Genomic DNA, 22,172 nt, shown 5'->3' with positions numbered 1-22,172 from the left:
AAGGGATGCATCTGGGGTGTATTGGGTGTGGCAGTTGTTCACGATGTGTGCACACTGGCCCGGTCGGGGTTTGGTTCCTCTGCAGACATGTGGCATCCCCATGGGACACGACATGCAGCTGGGTACACCTGAATAGATGGGCTGCCTGGTTGTCAGTCATCAGTGATGGGATAGTGGATTGTGATGATGGCATCAATGTGTGTGACACTGCCCTCGGACATATACGGTTGACATTGTCTTGACATGGCGTGGGACTTCCACATCAGCGGATGTATGGTGTATGGCAGGCTCTCCGTGAGCAGCTGTGGGTGTTTAGCTGTTAGCCGACGCTTGTGTGCCAGTTCCCTGGCTATCACGCATTTGTGCTGCAGAAGGGGGGTGCCAGTGTTGGAGCCACATGTTACTCCACATGATGTGTTCATGTGTACTTCGAGTTGCCTCTGCAATCCCAAAAACATGACTAATAAAGGTGTCCCTATGCCTCCAAGGTGCCTCTTCTCAGTCAATGCTGGTGTGTTGGCACGGTGCATCCTGCATGTCTGGCATGGTATTCCCTGATTGTGGCTATGTGTCAATGTTTCGAGTGGCAAGATGCAAGCTGTGTGTGTGTGCTGAGACTGTGTATTGGGCATGATGTCCATGACTGTGTGGGTATTGTGACATGTGCCATCCCCATGCATCCAACGTTGTCCATGACCCCATTCTCTGCATCCACCGGACTCAAGCTTGCAGGACATGGTTCTGCCACCTGTCTACACATACCTGGGTGCCCCCCAGGACACGGGCCAGGATCCCTGACCTCTGCGCATGACTGTTGCTGTACTCAATGTGTCTGTCAGCACGGTTGTTCGGCCACCCCCTCAGCTGGTTCTGACCATCACGGGTGTGTATGGTGCTCCATGTCTGTCTTGCCTAATAAACTGTGACCCATGTGTCCTGTGCCAGACTCAGGCCCCAGGGTGTGGGTGGTTGAAGTGAACAGATGACTCAGGCATGTTTAGACTGTACAAGACACATGTTAGGTAATAATGCTACCAGCAGGCATCTACTCTTAATAGTGTGATTTATTATTGGGGGGGGGGGACAAAGTGAGGGGCTTTCCGGGATTAGGGAATCCAAAGTTCAGTAGGGGAGTTGGTGTCCTTGCCATTGGAAATCCTCAGAGTCCATGCCACAGTCTTTGTCAACATTGGTCAGCCAGTGACCAGCAGGGCCATGTGGCAGAGAATGTCTCTTGATGCTGTGATGCTGTTGCTCCAGTGGGCCAGGTGCCAGGCCAGGTGTCCTGGGAGATGGTGATGTAGCAGCCACCCTCACGGTCCTTTCCGTGGACGACCCGGCTTCCTGCGGGGAACCTCAGCAGCACGCCGTGACGACGTCTGGGATGCTCCGTCGGATGTTTCCTCCTCCTCCTCATGATCCCTCCCTGTGGGTGGTGATGTTCTCCGCCTTCTGGCACAGGGAGGGTCGGCCATGGTGTCGGCCATCCGACGGAGTTCAGCGTGAATCCCCTGGGACGCCGTCACTTGCTCAGCCTGTCTGTCCTCCATCCTCCGTTGGTGTAGCTGTAGACAGGCTATTAGCTCCGCATGTTGCTGGGCCTGCTGGACCTTGATCCCCTCGAGGACGGACACAACCTGGGCCATGCCCGTGGTGTCCTGCCGGTATGAGTCCAGGATGTTACGGACATGGGAAAATACCGGATCCCCAGCCAACTGGTCAGGCTCGCGCCTCCGCCGTCCTCCACTCCCACCACCCCTGCCCACTTGCGTCTGGCCTGCACTTGTGGGAACATCGGGTCTCCGGGACCCCTGAGGGGTGGCATTGGCGTTGTCGCCTGCCTCCTCCTGGGTGCCCGGGACACCGTGTCCCTCCTGGCGAGCCTGGCTGCATTGTGGTGTTGGGGCAGGGATCCTGGGTGTCTCCTGGGATGTGGCAGGAGTGGGGGTGGTGGTTGGCACGGTTGTACCTGACGCAGGTGCTGCAGGTGGTTGGACACCAGAGGGGCCAGGTCGGTCGGGGTCGTCCGCAGAGTGGTGAGAGTGGTCGCTGCCGGTGGGATCGGTCTCCTGCAGATCCGGGTCCTGTGAGTGTTCCCCCCCAGTGTTGGGGGGTGCAGCACGACGTTGACCTGTGTGTGAGAGAGAAAATGTTAATTTTGATCCATGCAACATCCATGTTTCATCCGTTACAAAGTTGGCACATTTCCTCTTGGAATTAGGATCTGTCTTGCATTCCACTCACAGTGCACTTGTGCATGGGTGTGTCCCTTGGGCACCAATTTGGCCCCTTTAACTATGTGTGGCACAGTCTTACTTGCTGCGTCAAGTGTGACTGCAGTCAGCAGTGGAGTGTGCATGTGTGGCGAGCCATGCATTTGCGCCTTCCTTGTAGCACTGTACATGTGCACATGGAGTGGATCCACACACTTATATGATGCAGGTGGCTGTCCTTGTGCTCGTGTACAGGTTGTGACATGGCCCTGCGTTTTGCCATGATGAAGAGGGGGGGTTCTGGCACTGGCCACCCTTGTCTACATGCACGCAGTCCACCTGCTGACGAGCAGACATTCCCACACACCAAAGGACTGATTTGCTCTCCCTGTGTCTCCCTCCTTCTCTGTCCCCCTCTCCCTCCCTCTCTGTCCCCCTCTCCCTCCCTCTGTGTGTCAGCCTCCTCCCTCTGTCCATCTTCCTGTGTCTCCCTCCCTCTCTGTCCCCCTCTTCCTCCCTCTCTGTCCCCCTCTCCCTCCCTCTGTGTGTCAGCCTCCTCCCTCTGTCCGTCTCCCTCCCTCTCAGTCCCCCTCTCCCTCCCTCTGTGTCCCCCTCTCCCTCCCTCCGTGTGTCACCCTCTGTCACCTTGGCCCAGCTTCCTGGGCACACACTGTTAGCAGATCTTTGAGTGGCCCTTGGCCTGTTGATGTGAGTTTGTTTCTGATCTCCAGGCACCCATTTTGTCTGCTGTGTGTCTGTGCGCTGCTGCTGTGGTGGTGTGTGCTGCCACTCTTTCACAATGTTGGCTGTTCATTAGCTGCTGTCATGTGCAAAACAGTGCCTTCACCCCCATGTGTTGATGCAAGGCGTCCGCCATTTGCTGGCAAGTCATTCCTGTGTTGGGACACAGTGTTTGTCTAGCTGTGACCTAGGCCATATGGGCAGAGGGCATTGTTGTCTGCTTTGGAGTCGCACTATGTGATTCTTGGTGCCCAGCCTCCCGCCATCCGGGTTACCGTGTCATGTGTTGTTGTCTTCTGTGGCCTGTGACTTGACATTGTCCAGCTGGGTGCATGGGGCATGGTGGCAGCAGTGGCATGTGCCTGCTCATGGAGTGTGGTTGAGTCATGCGATGGCTTGTGGTGGTTGCGTGCCTGTTATTAATTTTGGTTGTGGTTGCAGTTCCCCCCATGTGAGGTGCGTTGTTTGTGTACTCACCCGGGTCTCGGAGTCCTTCTACTCCTTCAACTGCCTCCACCGGCAGTATGGCCATCACCCTCTCCTCCCAGGGATGGTACTGTACGGCTCTGCGGGAGGGCCCTCCTCCGGTGGCGTTGGCCTGGTCGTGTTCCTCCTGCCTCTTGGCTCTGACCCTCCTCCGCAGATCGTACCACCTGTTCTGGCAATCCTGCTTGGTCCTCCTTGTGTCCGCAACAGCATTCACAGCATCGACGATGGTCTGCCACATGGCTGTTTTGGCTGCCTGGCTGGTGCTTCTGACCAATGTTCCAAAGATCTGTGGCTCGACTCTGAGGATTTGATCAACAAGGACCTCCAACTCTCGGTGACTGAACTTTGGATTCTTGGTAGTGGGCATGGTGAGGGATGTGGGTGGGGATGGTGTGGGTGTGGGGGGTGTGTGGATGTTGGGGGGGGGTGTGGATGGTTGTGTGTGTGTGTGAATGTGATGAGAGGGTGTTTGTGAGGGTGGTCGTGTGAAGGTGTGCAAGTGTAAGATGTGGTGTTGCTTGTAGTCTGGTTCTGTGGTGTCTGGCAGCAGTGAGTCTGTTGCAAAGGCTCATGGTTTGTGTGTGTGGGCCCTTTTCATTGGTCCATGGGTGGGTGTGGCAGTGTTTGAATTTTGGGTGGGTGTGTTATAAGGAGTGGTGGTGTATTGGGCCTCTGTTTGTTTTTGACAGTTGCAGGTCAGTGATTGTGTTATTTTAGTGGTTGTTGGCCATGTTTAGTGGCTGTGTGCCTTTCGAATGGTGTATTCTTGTGTTGTTTTGTTTTGTCCTTGTTGTGTACGTGCGTTTTGAGCGTGTGTACGGTGTGTACATGGGCCATTTGGTTGTACGATTATGTCCTTGTGTGTGGCTTTGTACGACTCGTACATGCGGTTGTGATGTTGGGGCATGGGGTGCGCTCCGTACTTAGGAGGTTGTGTTGGGGGTGCGCCAGGAACGTACTGGGGTGTAGGTACACGGGGGTATGACACGTACTGGGGTGGGGGTGGGGCTCGAACGTACTGGGGTGTACATAGACGGTGGTACGACACGTACAGGGGTGGGGGGGTGTACATTGACGGTGGTACGACACGTACTGGGGTGGGGGTGTGGCTCGAACGTACTGGGGTGTAGGTACACGGGGGGTACGACACGTACTGGGGTGGGTGTGCGACTGGAACGTACTGGGGTGTACATAGACGGTGGTACGACACGTACAGGGGTGGGGGGGTGTACATTGACGGTGGTACGACACGTACAGGGGTGGGGGGGTGTACATTGACGGTGGTACGACACGTACTGGGGTGGGGGGGTGTACATTGGCGGTGGTACGACACGTACTGGGGTGGGGGTGTGGCTCGAACGTATTGGGGTGTAGGTACACGGGGGGTATGACACGTACTGGGGTGGGGGTGCGACTGGAACGTACTGGGGTGTACATAGACGGTGGTACGACACGTACAGGGGTGGGGGGGTGTACATTGACGGTGGTACGACACGTACAGGGGTGGGGGGGTGTACATTGACGGTGGTACGACACGTACTGGGGTGGGGGGGTGTACATTGACGGTGGTACGACACGTACTGGGGTGGGGGTGCGACTGGAACGTACTGGGGTGTACATAGACGGTGGTACGACACGTACAGGGGTGGGGGGGTGTACATTGACGGTGGTACGACACGTACAGGGGTGGGGGGGTGTACATTGACGGTGGTACGACACGTACTGGGGTGGGGGTGCGACTGGAACGTACTGGGGTGTACATAGACGGTGGTACGACACGTACAGGGGTGGGGGGGTGTACATTGACGGTGGTACGACACGTACTGGGGTGGGGGTGTGGCTCGAACGTACTGGGGTGTAGGTACACGGGGGGTACGACACGTACTGGGGTGGGGGTGCGACTGGAACGTACTGGGGTGTACATAGACGGTGGTACGACACGTACAGGGGTGGGGGGGTGTACATTGACGGTGGTACGACACGTACTGGGGTGGGGGGGTGTACATTGACGGTGGTACGACACGTACAGGGGTGGGGGGGTGTACATTGACGGTGGTACGACACGTACTGGGGTGGGGGTGCGACTGGAACGTACTGGGGTGTACATAGACGGTGGTACGACACGTACAGGGGTGGGGGGGTGTACATTGACGGTGGTACGACACGTACTGGGGTGGGGGTACGACTGGAACGTACTGGGGTGTACCTAGACAGGTGGGGGTATACATATACGGGGGGTACGTGTCGGACGTACGGGGGCTGGGGGGAGTGTTGGGCGCGTATGCGGGCACATGTCTCCATGGTTGCTATGGGTGTTCGGTGCGGACGGTGTTTTTTCCATACGGTTGTACGCTCGGACGCACGGGATGGATCGTGATTCCTCGGTCGGACTTGGATTTTTACATTTGTAAGGTAAATCGTCCGAGGACGTGTCGGACACATTTTCCGACCCGAGGACGTGTGGGGAATGATTCCCAGTGCGGTTCGTATGGACTTTTTACCATGCGAATCGTGATTGCCAGTTCGTACGGCACTTGTACGATTCGTACGGTAATAAGACCCGATACGAGTCGCATGGGGGAATTTTTTACCGGATCGTGATCGCCACCTTTGTCTCCCACCACTTGCTTTGTTCTTGGCGCATATATTTCTCCAGCTGTTTAAATTTGTCCCTTAAAGTATTGTTGTTCGTGTTACTGTCATCCTTATGTGATTGAGGTAACGTTTTGGTAACAGTTGCATCACTAAACATTCCCAGCGCTGCTGCTTCTCTGTCTCTCAGCGTATCACCGGACATCATGATTGAAATGAATAATACGCGTTCCCAGGTAATTTGCTAATTTTACCCCGGCGCGTATATGGCAAAACCGCTAGCCCCTTGTATACTCGTTTACACGTTTGCACTCGCCTACCTTGCGTCTGTCAGTTTCCACCGCGTCCTCCGACCCAGCGTTCACCGATTTCTGCTCGGTTTTGGCGTTGCTGTGTCTCCACGTCTCCACGTTGTGAGGGGGGTCAGACAAACTTAGTCCCACCGGACTTCTCTGTTGTCCTTTGCTGGACGCTCCGGAAGTGGTTTTCTTTTACGTTGTCGACCTTTGGTTTAGCGGGGGCCCGTGTAGAATCGGGTGAAACCTCCCGGTTCAAATATATACGAATCCGCAGCTTGCTCGCCTTTGTCAGCTACACACGGACACGGACCACAGACTTGGTGCCAATTATATCATCTTTATTTCTTGGATGCCGCCATAACGCGTTTCAACTCCTTCGAGTCTTGATCACATGGTAAAGTTTTTTTACTTAGCATTCGTTTTTTAAAGTGACAAGGTGCTAGGTGATAGGTTAATGAATTGCACGTGATAATAGACATAGAGGAAGAAAACCCCCCGTAAAATATTACTTGCATATTTGTAAACATTTCATGGCTGTAAAAATGACATTTGTGATATGCATAAATGCAGATTACGTATACCATTGCACTTAAAATTACTTGCTTACAGTTCAGTCTATAAAAATAAATATACATTAAACATACTGGTCGCGTTAAAACCGTTTGATCATTCATGCCTAAATGCAAATAGTCGGGATTGATCATTAATACATATTCGGTTAGTTGAATATACACAAATATAATTTGTAGTGGCTGACCATCAAGTGTTACAAAAAATAGACTGCGCTGTTGATTGCTGTTGACATAGGGCGAATTGCTCCTTGTCTTTGACATCGCATAGAGTTCATTGCATAATTCACATTAATATCATTTAAAACATAGAGAATCAACTAGTATTTGTCAATATATATATATATATATCCAAAGTATCCCGTAACTCCTTCTGGGCTCCACGAGACCCGTGGAAGGTGGCACGCACGCCGGTGGAGTACCGGCTGTCACTATTCTTCATAAATCTTGATAATCTGGCATGCTGTCAGATAATACAAACACGAGATAACAGGGTGTCTGTTGTTTAATTTACAACCCGTTTCACCTCTAGCGAGGCTTGATCACGTGAATGGTAGACAACAAAGACAGCACAACATAAATGGAGTTTCCATAATACATTCTGATGACGTACATATCATAGTTATTGTAGCGGACATATTGGAATGGTGCTAAGTTGCTAGACCATGATTGGGAATTTCGATATTCGTCTTAATACAGCTTGCGGATATTCGTCTATGCAATTTATTATAAAACCAGTAAGACTTATTGGACCACTCTACTCTGTAATAGATATTTGTGTAAAGAATACATGGAAAAATAAATATTGCATATAACGATCTATAACGCATGAATATACATAAATGTGTTAGTATCGATGTAAACAATCAAAACACACGTCATCGCTTGCCAAATATGGTCCTAATTTGATCACCATGTGACATTAGGACTCGACTCCCACCTAAAGCGATGTCAATAATCATCGATGTTGGCTTGTACCAGCCCACGCAATATGCGTGAGTAACGGGACTCGTGTATTGTCAATAAAGTTATCATCTTTCACAAGTCCCAAATTCCTTCTACCTGCAGGTAGATAGATACAGACAATTTCCTATCATGTAGGACAATAAAGTATAAAGCCCCATGACTCATTACAATCCTCCCCCAACAAGAGGACAACAGGGTATTACCAAGTGGTCAGTCGCTGTCTCTCTAGGTGGTGTGTGTCTATCTAAACACAGTGTGTGTACAGATGGGAAACATGTGGCTCAGATCCTACTATTTGTATCTGCTGCAAAAGACTATAAATAATAGCCAAGTTGTACCATACAACAATAGTCAACATGGTGCCCAGGATATAACACAAGTCCGCTGCACTCATATTAGCCGACCCCACTCTATAAAGTCGTGCTGTGATTACCATAATCGTGAACGTGCTCTTGAAAAGCAGAAACTAGGGAGAAAGGGAGTGGAGAACCTGTGTGCAGTGAGTGTTGGTGACTAGGCCCTTCCTTTCCATCTGCAAAGTAAAAAAAGATAGAAAAGAGAGAGAAAAAAAAATAATGAAATGTATGCAGTCATAAAATTTAAAAAACATTAAAAAACAGGATAACCTAATCCTATTAAACACAATAACATCTTCACTCTTCAATGTATATTGTAGCATCTGGGGCACGTTATAATTCATGGAAGATAGATGCAGAGCGACAGAGCTACAGAACTGCACAGCAAGGTATGTAACAGAACTAGAGAGACAGCATTGGAAACAAATCAAAACATTATACACACATGCAGGAGGGATAATGTTATCACTATACAAGCAGTTATTCTTTAAGATGTACGGACAACTCCTCTTCCTGGTTCAACCCTCCCAGCATCTTAGTTTGAAAATCAATAATAAGTTTGGACTCTCTCTGTCGTAATCTGAGTACCCTATTTCCACCTCTCGGATTTTTACTAATCTGTTCAAGGATGATATAGCTTAATTCCTTAATATTTGAAAAATGTCTCTCCCTGAAATGTCGAGCAACAGGGTATTTGGGATCATAATTGGTGATCGCACGAGTATGATCCAGGATTCTCTTTTTAGCCATACATGTGGTGCTTCCTATGTACCTAAGTTTACATGTACATTCTATTACATATATCACAAACATGGAGCTACATGTAAGGAACTGGGTAATGTTCTCATTAACCACATTATGGCTCACCTGTTTGTGACACTTGCTATACAAACATGCCTGGCGATGGCCACAAGGAAAGAAACCTTCCAGGCCCTGCATGCTGTTTGGTGGATAAGTAGTGATATCACTGCGGACAAGCATATCTCTGATATTCCTCCCTCTGCGATATGTAATGCACGGTCTGATCGGAATGGCATCTCCAATCACTGTGTCATTTTTGAGGATTCCCCAGTTCTTGGCCATAATCCTTTTGATGGCCTGAGCATCAGAGCTATACGTCAGTATCATCCTGGGCTTATTTCCTTCATTATCTTCAGTGGATGGCTTGTCCGAGATTGTCTGTGCCCTATCAACCTTCTCCGCTCTTCTCAATGCCATCTTCACAACCCAAGAATAACCTCGCTCTCTGAATCTGTCTGCTATGATCTTGCTTTCAATACGGTAAGTGTCGTCAGAGTTACAATTCCTTTTTCCCCTCAGCAGTTCCCCATATGGAATACTCCATAAACCAATCACTTATTGAAGGTCGCCAGTAGGTAGTTATAGGTAGGACATTGTTTCCATAGGAAAAGTATTTTTTGTTTTGCTAATGACTTTGGTGCCATTTGCCGCATCTTCATGAAACTAATATACTTTTCGAATCAGTTGGTGTCTGGAAAGTTTTGGTGTGATTTGTCAAGCAGGGGTGGAAAAAAGGGGGGTCCCAAAATGCATTTTCTGCATGCAACTTCCCATAGAGATTTCCGACATGAATACATCCTGAACTGCTGAACTGAATTACACCAAATTTGGAAGGACGCTAGATCTTGGTCCAGAAAGAGTGCTTTGTGTAATTTGGTGTAAATCTCTTCAGTAATTTTGGAGTTAATGCAGAAAAATATTTAGATATTTCTAGAGATGCAAATCCTCCATAGATCCTACAATTCTCAAAATGAGATCTGATTGACTGCCAGCAGTTCAACCAGGAAGAGGTGGTAGCCATCTTAGGACTCATAACTCAGTGAGAGCCCTAAAAAAAGTAAAAAGAGACTTAAGGGCAGGGTATGGTTACCCTGACTTACTAGACCTGCTGGCGGGGTCCGACGTGGACAATGTCTGTAGCCATAAATGTTTTTTCTTATTTTGCCACAAAGTTGCAGAGAATCCAAGGATCCATTTCAGAATTTTTTCAAAAATATTGCGATCTCTGTGTTTGTTTTTAAGCCCCCCAGGTGGGCCAGGTCCAGGTAAGAACATTGGTATGTATTTGGGAGAGGGAAAGTGTGTGCCCCCCTATCCAGCATGATTTTGGCCCGGGGCACCCCATTCAGGGGAACAGGGAATCTGTGTTTGCTCTTGCTTGGCAGGGGGCTAATTCAAAGAAAAGAGCAAACACCAACTCAACTCCCAGCAGGCAGGAGCATGAAAAATGCTCCTGTCCATTGAGAGCAACCTTTTCATTTGTTTCCATTGCCTGCACTTATGTGGGCAGGTCAAAAGATGAAAATATTGCTCCTGACACTAGAGGGGAGCATTTTAAGCAATGCAGGCTAGGAGGGCAGGGTCCATGGAGCTCTCCCCGCAGCTCCCAATGAAAGTGTGGTGGGTGCCATAGGTGGGCACCAGGACATCCACCCTTTGTTGGTAGGTCCATTGGGGCTAAAATCAACCTGGTTAATGGCCCCCTCCCCCTTTGGATAATACGTCCAATGGATGGATACTCAGGACCAAAATCTATCCACGGAGAGAGGCTGCATGCCCTCTCCCTCTTTTCCAATATGGCCGGGCCCTGGGGAATAGGGTCCCCGGGGCCAAATTCCACTCTGGGAGGGAACTGCATGCCCCTCTCCTATTTTCTAATACAGCCAAGCCTCAGGGGATAAAGTTCCAAAATCAGCCCAAGGGAGGAGACCCTGTGCTCCCTTACCCCAAACAATGCACTGGCCCCAGGAGATTGGGTCCCCTGGGCCAAAGCTAACCTGAGAAGGGGTAACTAGCTCCCCTCTCACAAAAAAAGTCTTTGGCTCCGAGGCTGGGCTCTTCGGGGCCTAAAGTGGCCCTGGGAGAGGGGGCAACATGCTCTCTCTCACAAAGTCATGCACCAGGCCCCAGGGTATGAAATGCCTGGTGCCGAAGATGGCCTGGGAAGGGGTCTGTATACCCCCTCTACCTGAAATATGTTGGTGAGACCTGGGGATTAGATCTCTGCGGCCAAAAGTGGCCCGGGTGCCCACAGGTTGGCTGCCTTTCTGCGGGTTGGGCACCTTTTGGTCAACCCACTCTCTGAGCAGCTTGAGGTTGGTTGCATGTGGTGGGTTGGCCAAAGTGCCTAGCCAAAGGCCATGCCCTGTAGCCACCCCCATGTGCAGCGACACAATTACTAATGTAAGGTAGTTAAATATTACTTTACATTTAAAAAAAACTAGAAATTCACTGAAAAAACAAAGGTTACAGGAAATTTGTAGTTAGAAAATAGCATTAAATAACAATAAAAATTCATTGCAAAACTAAAGGTTACACAGATGTTATAGTTAGGAAAGTTCTTTTGGAAAACCTTAGAAATTCACTATAAGACCAAAAGTTTCAGGGATTTTATAGTTAGGTTTAGATTTTACACACACAACACCATAACCATTATGCAGTTATAGTTATCTCAAGAAGCTATAACTCATGACCAGAGATCATTATAACTAATTACATCTTCTTTGACATCATTGATAATATCACTAAATCATTTGCCGTGAAATTATTGATGACAAAATCACTTTTATCAATATATATATATAGGCCCATTTTATTGCCGTGCAAAAGCCTGATGGAAAATACGTCTCGGTACATTGACTCCTTTCTTCAGGAACATGTGAGGGCCTTCCCCTCTTTTATCCAAGATACGGGTTATTTCCTGAGGAAGCTGGAAGAGGTTGCATGGAATCCGGTTTATTGGTTGATTACTCTGGATGTTACATCCTTTTACACTAGCATACCCCATCAGGACAGTCTAAAAGCTATCAATCATTACTTATGCAAGAGGCCCATCCAAAAGTGTAATCACAATAAGATGTTAACATCCATGATTTCAACATGTTTGAACAACAATTTTTTCATGTTCCTTAACCAAATGTTTCAACAGGTTAGAGGTGCTGCCATGGGGGCCTGATTTCCCCCCAGTTATGCCTGTCTGCATATGGGCCTGTGGGAGGAGCAGGTCCTCCATGACCAACACCGTGATGTCTTCACCAATCACTAGATTAATTGGTATAGATATATTGATGATATATTTCTGATTTGGAGGGGCACTGAACAGCAGGCCCTAGACTTCATCAAATTGATTAATGTCAATACTCTCAACTTACAGTTCACAGGCAAGAGCAAGTCTGTTTTTTAGATTTTGAGGTATTTGTCAGTGATGATAAATTGGAGACTAAGTTGTTCAGGAAGCCCACGGCAGGCAACACAGTGTTACATGCTGTTAGCCATCACCCAGGACACCTGATTCGCAGTATCCCCTTCGGGGACATGCTGCACATCAGACGGATTTGCAGTACTGATACAGAATGCAAATCAGCACAAATTGCTAGTAGAGTTAGATTCTTGGCTAGAGGGTATGCCACCACCATAATTGACAAACCCATCATTAAAGCTAATCATATTCCTAGACAGGTTGCCTTGGATAACAAAAAGATTAGCAGTTCTCCTGTACAGGGTAATTAGCCAACTAGACTAATTCTTACTTATAATCACCAGCATCAGGCTCTTCATAAGATCTTCAAGAAAAATTGGAACCTGGTGCGCAATGATCCTGTCATTGGGGACCTGATGACAGCTCCTCCTGAGAAAAGCACGGTCTATGTGCGATTCCTTAGTTAAGAGCAGTCCAGAACTAGTCATGAATAAAACGTGGCTCAATACCAGAAATGGATTAAGAAGGTGGACCAGCTGCAAAGCTTGCAGACATAGTGTCAATAAAACCGAGTATAGAATTCCATGTCGCGATGCCCATCTACAAGATGCTCACTTGCAGGACTGAGTTTGCGGTCTATGTGCTGGAGTGTCCGTGTGGCCTGCAATATGTTGGTAGTACCAAGTTGCAGGTCCACAAGAGGATACTCCAGCACATCAGAGCCATCAGTGGCAGTGATTCATCCTATCCGGAGGCACGACACTTTAAGGAGCGCCATGACAACAAGGTAGAGCTTCTAAAGTACTTTGGGCCCGATTCACAGAACAAACTTAAGACTAAATCCTAAACTTAGTACCATTCTGGTATTCACAGAATGCACCTAGTACTTCTGGTATTCACAGAATGAACTTACTACTTTTGCTATTCACAGAATGAACTTAGTACTTTTGCTATTCACAGAATGGATTTACGACTCCTAAACTTACGTCCGCACTCGGGCCGGAAATTCCGGCCCGGAGGCGGAGCTTCCGGCCTGGAGGCGGAGCTTCCGGCCCGGAGGCGGGGCTTCCGGGCCGGAGGCGGAGCTTCCGGCCCGGAGGTGGAGATTTCAGCCATAGCTAAATCGGCCGGAATCCCCACCTCCGGGCCGGAAGCTCCGCCTCCGGCCCGGAAGCTCCGCCTCCGGCCCGGAAGCCCCGCCTCCGGGCCGGAAGCTCCGCCTCCGGGCCGGAAGCTCCGCCTCCGGGCCGGAATTTCCGGCCCGAGTGCGGACGTAAGTTTAGGAGTCGTAAATCCATTCTGTGAATAGCAAAAGTACTAAGTTCATTCTGTGAATAGCAAAAGTAGTAAGTTCATTCTGTGAATACCAGAATGGTACTAAGTTTAGGATGTAGTCTTAAGTTTGTTCTGTGAATCGGGCCCGCAGTAATTGATTCAGTGTTGCCCCTCAGACAAGGAGGCAATTGTTAAGCTCTCTTGCGATCATTGGAAACTAAATACATCCTAGAACTTGATACCAAGACACCGCTAGGTTTAAATTCCAGCGAAGACTTTTATACATGCTTGTAATAAGGATTTAGCTCTTTAATGACATTCTCTTGGCCCTGCTTCTGAAACTTATGAAATCATTGTTTAACATCATTCTGTTTTGTTATGCCCTTTTAGCACTTTATTACACTAGCACTTTTTATGGTTAAACATACTGTTGTATTATGCGGTGCCCACTTGGGTGTATATTTTCTCATCTTACACATCAGCACTTTAACATTTCAGTATATTCTCTGTTCACAGGGAGACTGATTAGCAGTATATATATTTTCATGGGAATGCATTGTCTTAATGGAAACTTTTTATTGGAGTTTTTATTGAGTACATGTTAATTGTTATGTATACTTTTTAAACAACTCATAATATTGATGTATGGCAATAATTAGATTCCATATTCTGAGTTGCTTATATTAGATAGCAGTAACTTGTGTTTTCATGCAGTTTAAGATAAGTGATAACCCACTTGGGTTTTATAATCTCTCTGCATATGTTGCACAATCGCATGCCATTTTTTTATTATCTGATTTTTTACCTGATTTTTAAAAATCGGATTATATTACTGTCTCACTTCTATTACTTTTAATATTCATGCAAACGTCTCTATTTAAGTATTAGTGATCTGTTTTTAAGTGCTCTTATCTGAAATGATTAGACAGCAATCTTTGCAATGTATGAATTTCTTCTATGTCTATACCTTAGTGTTATTAGCCAATCGTTTTTCACGTTGTTTGCACATTGCACTTTAAATATTGGTACACTCCTCCCAAGGTGACATGTGATGAAGGAATCTTGAAGGCTGAAATGCCTCATGACGGGCATGCAAAGCATCTAATAAACTCACCTTGCACCTACAATTAGGTCTGCATTCGTCTGTTCCAGAGTCCTGTGATCTGGGATTGCTGGGATTGCTGTGGTGAAGTCTACATCATATATATATTACCTACTGGCGGTCACCAGTAGGTAGTTATAATTAGGACCTATTCTCCATAGGAAATCTGCAACATTCTATTTGGAATAACTTTGGCGCCGAATGCCGAATCTTTGCGAAATTTTCAAAACTGGTGGGCGCTCCGGTCCGCTCCTATCCTGAAAGTCTCGGGGTGATTCGTCAAGCGGGGGCCGGGAAAAAAGGGTGGTCCCAAAACGTGTTTTCCCCATGCAATTTTCCATAGGAACCTTTAATTGCAGCTACAGCCCGAACTTCTGAACGGAATTACACCACATTTGGCAAAGAGGTAGCCCTTGGTTCACACTCGTGCCTTTTGGATAAATGGTGTAAATCCGTCCAGTAGTTGCTGAGAAAATGAAAAGTAAAATCATAGATATATCTATGGCCTCAGTGGATCCGCGCACTCTATGCGCACCCAGCGTACACCCTCCCGATCATGAGCTGCATGCTAATTGGCTGTCAACTGGCTGTAAACACTCCTAACCAGGAAGTGTTGGCAGCCATTTTGTGCCTCGGTAGAAGCGAGGCTCAAGGAATCAGTGCATCAAGTGTGCAAAACGTATAAAGGGGGCAGGGTAGAAATACCTTGGCCCTCCAGACCTGCTTAGGGGGTCCCACAAGGACCCCCAGGGCCCACATTTGATTTGATATTTACATGTATATGTGTGCAGAATGAGAGGGAAAGTTTGCCATTTTTTGGTTTTGCTAAGAGCATTGCAGTACAGACTTTCTGTATAAGAAAATCTGGTGTGTGACTGACATACTTCTTAATCTACCAATCAATTTGAAAGGTGAGTTATTCATTTGTGAAGGGTTGTATGTTGTGCCTTTGTTTTTAATAAGAGTAATGTGTTTCTCCTGCTAAAGCCAGGGAGCAGTGTTACTTGTCTAGAATCACATTGTGAGTCTGTCTGCATTTGGGCAACCATTGTGACAGAAGCATTTGGGTACTTCATGTCTTTGTATACACAAAACTGCTTAAAAACCTATCCTGTTCTCAAGTTTTGGTAGAATTAGAAGGCAGTCATTGCTTATGCATTCACAAAATTAGTCAGGCTTTAACACTAAAGTGCAGTACTGAAAGATGTAGATTGTGTGCAGTCCCCTTACACCTTCCAGAGTAGTGAATGTGTTTTGGTAAAGTCCAAGGGATAGTGTTGCTTGTCTAGAATCACACTGTGAGTCTGTGTGCATTTGGGAACCATTGTGAGAAAAGCATTTGGGTACTTCATGTCTTTGCATACACATAACTGCTTAAAAACCTTTCCTGTTCTCAAGTTTTGGTAGAATTAGAAGCCAGTCATTGCTTATGCATTTGGAAAATGAGTCAGGCTTTGACACTAAAGTGCAGTACTGAAATATGTAGAATGTGTGCAGTTACCTTACCCCCTCCAGACTAGTGAATGTGTTTTGGTAAAGTCCAAGGGATAGTGTTGCTTGTCTAGAATCATACTGTGAGTCTGTGTACATTTGGGCAACCATTGTGAGAGCAGCATTTGGGTACTTCATGTCTTTGCAGACAGATAACTGCTTTAAAACCTGTCATGTTGTCAAGTTTTAGTAGCATTAGAAGCCAGGCATTGCTTATGCATTCACAAAATAAGTCAGGCTTTGACACTAAAGTGCAGTACTGAAATATGTAGATTGTGTGCAGTCTCTTTCGCCCTTCCAGAGTAGTGAATTTGTTTGGGTAAAGTCCAAGGGATAGTGTTGCTTGTCTAGAATCACACTGTGAGTCTGTGTGCATTTGGGCAACCATTTTGAGAGAAGCATTTGGTTACATCATGTATTTGCTGACAAATAACTGCTTTAAAACCTGTCATGTTGTCAAGTTTTAGTAGCATTAGAAGCCAGTCATTGGTTATGCAATAGCAAAATGAGTCAGGCTTTCACAGTAGTGTGCAGTATTGAAATATGTAGAATGTGTGCTGTCACAGCCGCGGCCCGTGGAGGGAGTTCCGTGGGGCGGAAAGGCGGGGCAGGGGAGGGGCAGGGTAGGGGGTACTAAAAACCGGAATATGAATAATTGGAGGTAAGTAAACAATTAAATAAATAAAACGAATTTTGGAGCGCGCCCTGCATCGGCCTGCCCCCTAATTAATTTTTTTGAAAAAAAAAATTTGGAAGGGGGCCGCGTGGCCCCCCTCCCAAGGCCTTAATTGGCCCCAAGTACCCCAACCCCCGGGCCATGGCCTTTTTTTTTTTTTATTCTTTAGGAGGGGGCTGTGTTGCCCTCCTCCTCAGGCCACTTATGGCCCCGGGGACCCCATCCCCCGGGACCGGCCTTTGTTTTTTATTATTTAAAAAAATATATATTTATAGGAAACACCTAGGACATGTGACTATCCATACAATGAATCCACGTTGAATGTATTTACACCGCTAGTGAAGCTCTGACGTGCCTAATCCCGGTGCCCCCGCCAGTGGGTACTCTCCAAGTAGAACCCCTTGTCATTTATTTATACAAACATGGGTAGCTATTGACGGGCACATTTAATACACATGCACACCAAGCCATTCAAAGGGGATTCGACAAAAATTCGACAAAAACTATGCAAGAAACCCCCCTCACGGTTAATAAAACACACATCCACCGCCGGATGTTTATAACTTTTTATTTTACTCTCTGGAAAGGAGACGAACCTCACGTGAGAGTCACAGCACCCTCCTGGCTGAGCCCAATGCTGTGTTACACCCACCAGTGCTCGCCGAGTGCCACACACATCTGTGTTGTATTCCAGCAGCTAGTGCGTATGCTATGACACACTCTAGCCCATGTGCACTGTAACACCACCCCGTGAATATGTCATGCCACACTTGCCTTCACATGGGTTATATTGCCCCATCTAACGTGCCTACCTCGATGCCTATGTTATAAAGCACAGCGCTATGCCATACACATTTTATATTACAACTTTAGAGACTAGTTAGGTTACACAACACTGCCCTGTGCATATTACACTCCAAGGCGCATATCGCATAGCACGCGCTAGTGCCTGTGCTATCTCGCGCTCTCCAATGAATCTGTCATTGCGCACAATGTATTGCATATTATATTTCACGCCCCTGTTCATCTTATATCACTCTTTTTGGTGCATAGTTTAAACCATACACTATATCTAGTTTTCATTTTCAATCGTGCTCTCAGGACTATGTTCTATATAACACTGTGTTTACCTACCCTTTTCATGGGCATTACATTTTGCGATGGGGTGGAGTGTCAGGGGGTGTTTCTGCCAAGTGAACCCGGATTCACAGTCACAAACGTCCTCTTCTTCATGAATAAAAGTGAGATTATGCTGCATACTTGTTCATATTTTAAGTAGTTCGCACAGACACACATTTTAAAAACAATAAAGTTCCTAATACCCACCTTCTCTGAACAGTTAGCTTGCTGCCCCGTCCACCTCCTCCCTATCCTCTGTTGTCTGAATCCATGGACTAGCCTCCTCCCTCCTGCCATGCATGGTCTGATGTGCTGCCACTGCCCTCCATTTACCATGATGTACCAGTCCACTCCTCCTGCCCTCCATTGTCCAATTCTATGCCCCATCATTGACCTCCTGCTTAGCCTCTGTGCTTAGCTTGCTGCCCCTATTCTCCTTCCCCCTGCCCTCCGATGTCTTTGTGCATGCCCCTGCTCCATCCTTTTTGCCCACCATTTTCCATGGACCTGCCACTCCTATCTACTCTGAGTGTTCTGTTGAGCTGCCACTCCCCTCCCACCTGCCTAGCATTGTCAGATGACTGTAACCTGTCCCTGCCACCTCCACCCTGCCTGTCCACATGCCATGCCCCTATCCCCTTCCTCCTGTCCTCCATGTTCCATTTTACTGCCACACCCTTCTGCCCTCCCTGGTCTGTTGTGCTGCAACTGCTCCTTCGCCTGCCCTGCGCCTTCTGTTGTGAGGCCCCTTCCCCTGATCTCTCTTGTCTGTGCCCAGGTCCTGACCCTCCCTTCTATCCTCCATGGTCCTTTGTCCATGCCCCTGCACCCTCCTTCTTTCCCATCATAGCCATTGTGCTGCCACTAACCCTCCCGCTTGCCATGCATAGTCTTCTGTGCTGCCACGGCCCCTCCCACCTTCCCTGTGTGGTCAGCTAGCCGCCCCTGACCCCCTCCCACCTTCCCTCCATGGTCTGTGTGTATGCCATCATAGTCTCACTGTTGCTCTTCATGGTGTGTCTTGTTTCTAGTGCCCATCCTGCCTGACCTCCATGGTCATCTTGCTGCTCCTGCCCTGCCCCTTTGCCCTCAGCCCTCTGTTTCCATGTGCAGACCCCTATTCACTTTCCCCTGGCTTGTCTGTTCCATTGTAATGCCCCTGATCTGTCCCTCCTGCCCTTTATGGTCTGTTATACTGCAGCTTTCTCTCCTGTCTGTCCATTATGGTCAGCTAGCTACCATTGCCTCTTTCACCTCTGTTCTCTGTTGTCCATGTGCATGGTCCTGTTCCTCCCTATTGCTTTCTATGGATTGTTGTGCTGCACTCCCGTCCCGCATGCCCTGTGTGGTGTATTGTGCTGCTGCAAACCCTGATGCCTGCCCTATAGGGTCAGTTTGGTGCACATCTCCATGTCCCTCCTGTCCTCTGTTATCCGAGTCAATGTCCCTACCCCAGTTCCTCCTGCCTTCCCTGATCCAATGTACTATACTTGCGAACACTTTGAACTTGGTAAGAGGGAGATTTTGGAAAAAAAATGGGGTATTGATTTTCCCCTTTGAGTTACATTGAAAAAGAGGGGATTGTAGACAGGAGACAGATCAAATAAAGCCCTTTGAGCTTAAAAACATTGGACGTTTCCTGGCTGAATTGGGTCTATTGGCATGTATGGTTGTACTACCACTGCCTCTTCCTTCTGCCCACAATGGTCTATTATATTGCCACAGCCTCTCTTGCCAGTCCTGTATTGTTGGTTTGTTTCCCCTGCCCCCCTTTCCACTGCCCTCCATAGTCTGTTGTGCTGCCACTGCCCTTCCTGCCAGCCCAGTGTGGTCAAATTGTTGCCTCTGCACTCTCCTACCTGCCTTCAATTTTCAGAGTCCGTGCCCCTGGCCTCTGCTTCTCAACAGTATCCCAATGAACAACTAGATTGCTAACATTCTATATTTATTACAAAAGTGTGGAATGCCTGACGTCATCTTGATGTAATCAAAACTAATACCTAGAGCATTTCCTTTAAGAAATTAAATATATGAGAGGGTCTTATTTGCATCAAAATTATGGTTAGTGCTCTAAAAAACTAAAATGAGGACATATTTTCTGAGTTTTCAAATAGCGACAAAGAACATTTAAATTATTTGTAATCTTTATGTTTTTTTATCCAGTTGACCACTTGATTAAAGGTTGCACCTAGGGGAGAGGATGTGGTGGTACTTCCAGAACTGCAGACTTTGCAACTGGGGAACCAGGTTGGAGTTTCTGCTTCAGCTCAACATTCTGTGATTCTGGTCAAATCACTTAATCTCCCCATGTCTACAACCAAAATGAATTTGATCTTGTGTGATGTAACCAATGCTCATGTAAAGCACTCCAATAGCTGACAAGTCTGCACTATATAAAACGGCAAATACACAAAAAATAAGTGTTTTGCACACTTCTGTCATTGGGCTACATGTGGGCTACGTCTGGGTGATATTTCTGCTGCATTTGGGCTCTTTTGTCTCTGGTGGCCATCTTGGGAGATTTATTTGTTATGAATTTTCCTAATTTCCTCATTTACTGCAGTCTCCTCAGTAGGAAATGCTTTCAGTTTGTTACTTTGATTCCATCAAGAAGGTATACAGATATGTCACACATTTGCCATAAATTCTGAATGTTAGCACTCTAGTTGCTCATTAGATCACTGTAGTAAAGCTACTGCTCACCACGGAAGTCTGCTGCTGGTATTAAAAGTGCATGTTTCAGTCTGCATATCAGAACTTTTTAATGAAAAAGAAGAGGATTTGAGAAGTCACTCAAAATGTGCCCTCATTTTTCTTTCTTCAGCACTAATCATAATTTCTATGGCAAAATTAACCCCCTCATTGTGTTCTTTTTTAAATTAAATGTTTTAAGTGTTACCAGTTTATTCCAATCAAGATGGCTTCAGGTGTGCCATACTTTTGTTATAAGTAAGACAGTAAGCGCTCTAGTTGTTCTTAAGAACACTCTGGGACATTCTGTCATTGGGCTATACTTGGGCTATATCTCGGTGATATGAATACAGAAAAGAGGGTTTTCGTAGACAGGAAGTAGTGGCGCTCAGGCTATGTTCACGTATGGTAGTTTAGATGGCAACAATTTGGTATGGTGCTAACAGGAAAGGGGAGACCCTAAAACCCCTTAATCTGTGAAGGAAAACCCTAACACATAAAATCTAACAATAATCCCGTGCACTCATACAATATTATAATACATCGTGTGGACGTGTATCGAAAGTGAATGGAAATAATCCAGCGTTGAAGTCTTTCATTCCTTTAATTAGTCATCATGTAAAACGCACACAGCCAGCCTTGACACGTGTTTCATCAGAGAAACAATAATCTCTGACTCTTCAGGGCTGGGAATAAAACAAAAATAACCTAAGAACAAGGCATACAAAATAACAACATTTCAAAACCAAGTCTTCCCATGGTGTGGCAAGTAAACATCACCCAACACTCGTGGCAACAACAAGAAAATTAAATTAAAAGAAAGAAACCCACACCAATTAGTGCAAAGAGGAACCCCTAAACAAATGACAACTCATATATATATAAAAAATTCATATGAAAATAACCATCCAAGGATCAATGAAAAGAAAAAAGGAAAATTCCAAACCACCTTAACTTGGTGAGAATTTTACCATTCGTGAATAAAAGTGACCACCATAGACAAAAATAAAAAATAAAGAAACATGAAAACAACTCTGCCCAATTGTGTTATAATAAAGCAAAGCAGATCCAGAAAAAGTCAATAATGGTAAGCCAATTAGTCTTTCCAGCAAAAAACACCAAGTAATTCCAGAAATAACTAGATACCTTGATAGCTGTATCCAAAATACGTAGTGTCCCCAAGCCGGTAATAATTCCAACCCGGTAGGGTATGAAAAGTCGCTTGATAAATACGAGAAGGTGAAGAATTCAAATGGCACTCTTGTCAGTCAAAGGCGAACTTAAGTTGCAGTATTGTCTAATAATCTAAAAACCCCAAAAAAGTGCCAATATGAATAAAAGTAAAAAACTGCTCTTACATTAAAATCGAAATCA

Source organism: Triturus cristatus, chromosome 3_2 (genome assembly GCF_964204655.1).
Source record: "Triturus cristatus chromosome 3_2, aTriCri1.1, whole genome shotgun sequence".
NCBI lineage: Eukaryota > Metazoa > Chordata > Amphibia > Caudata > Salamandridae > Triturus > Triturus cristatus.
The sequence above is the reverse complement of the archived record's forward strand: the minus strand, read 5'-3'. Positions refer to the sequence as shown.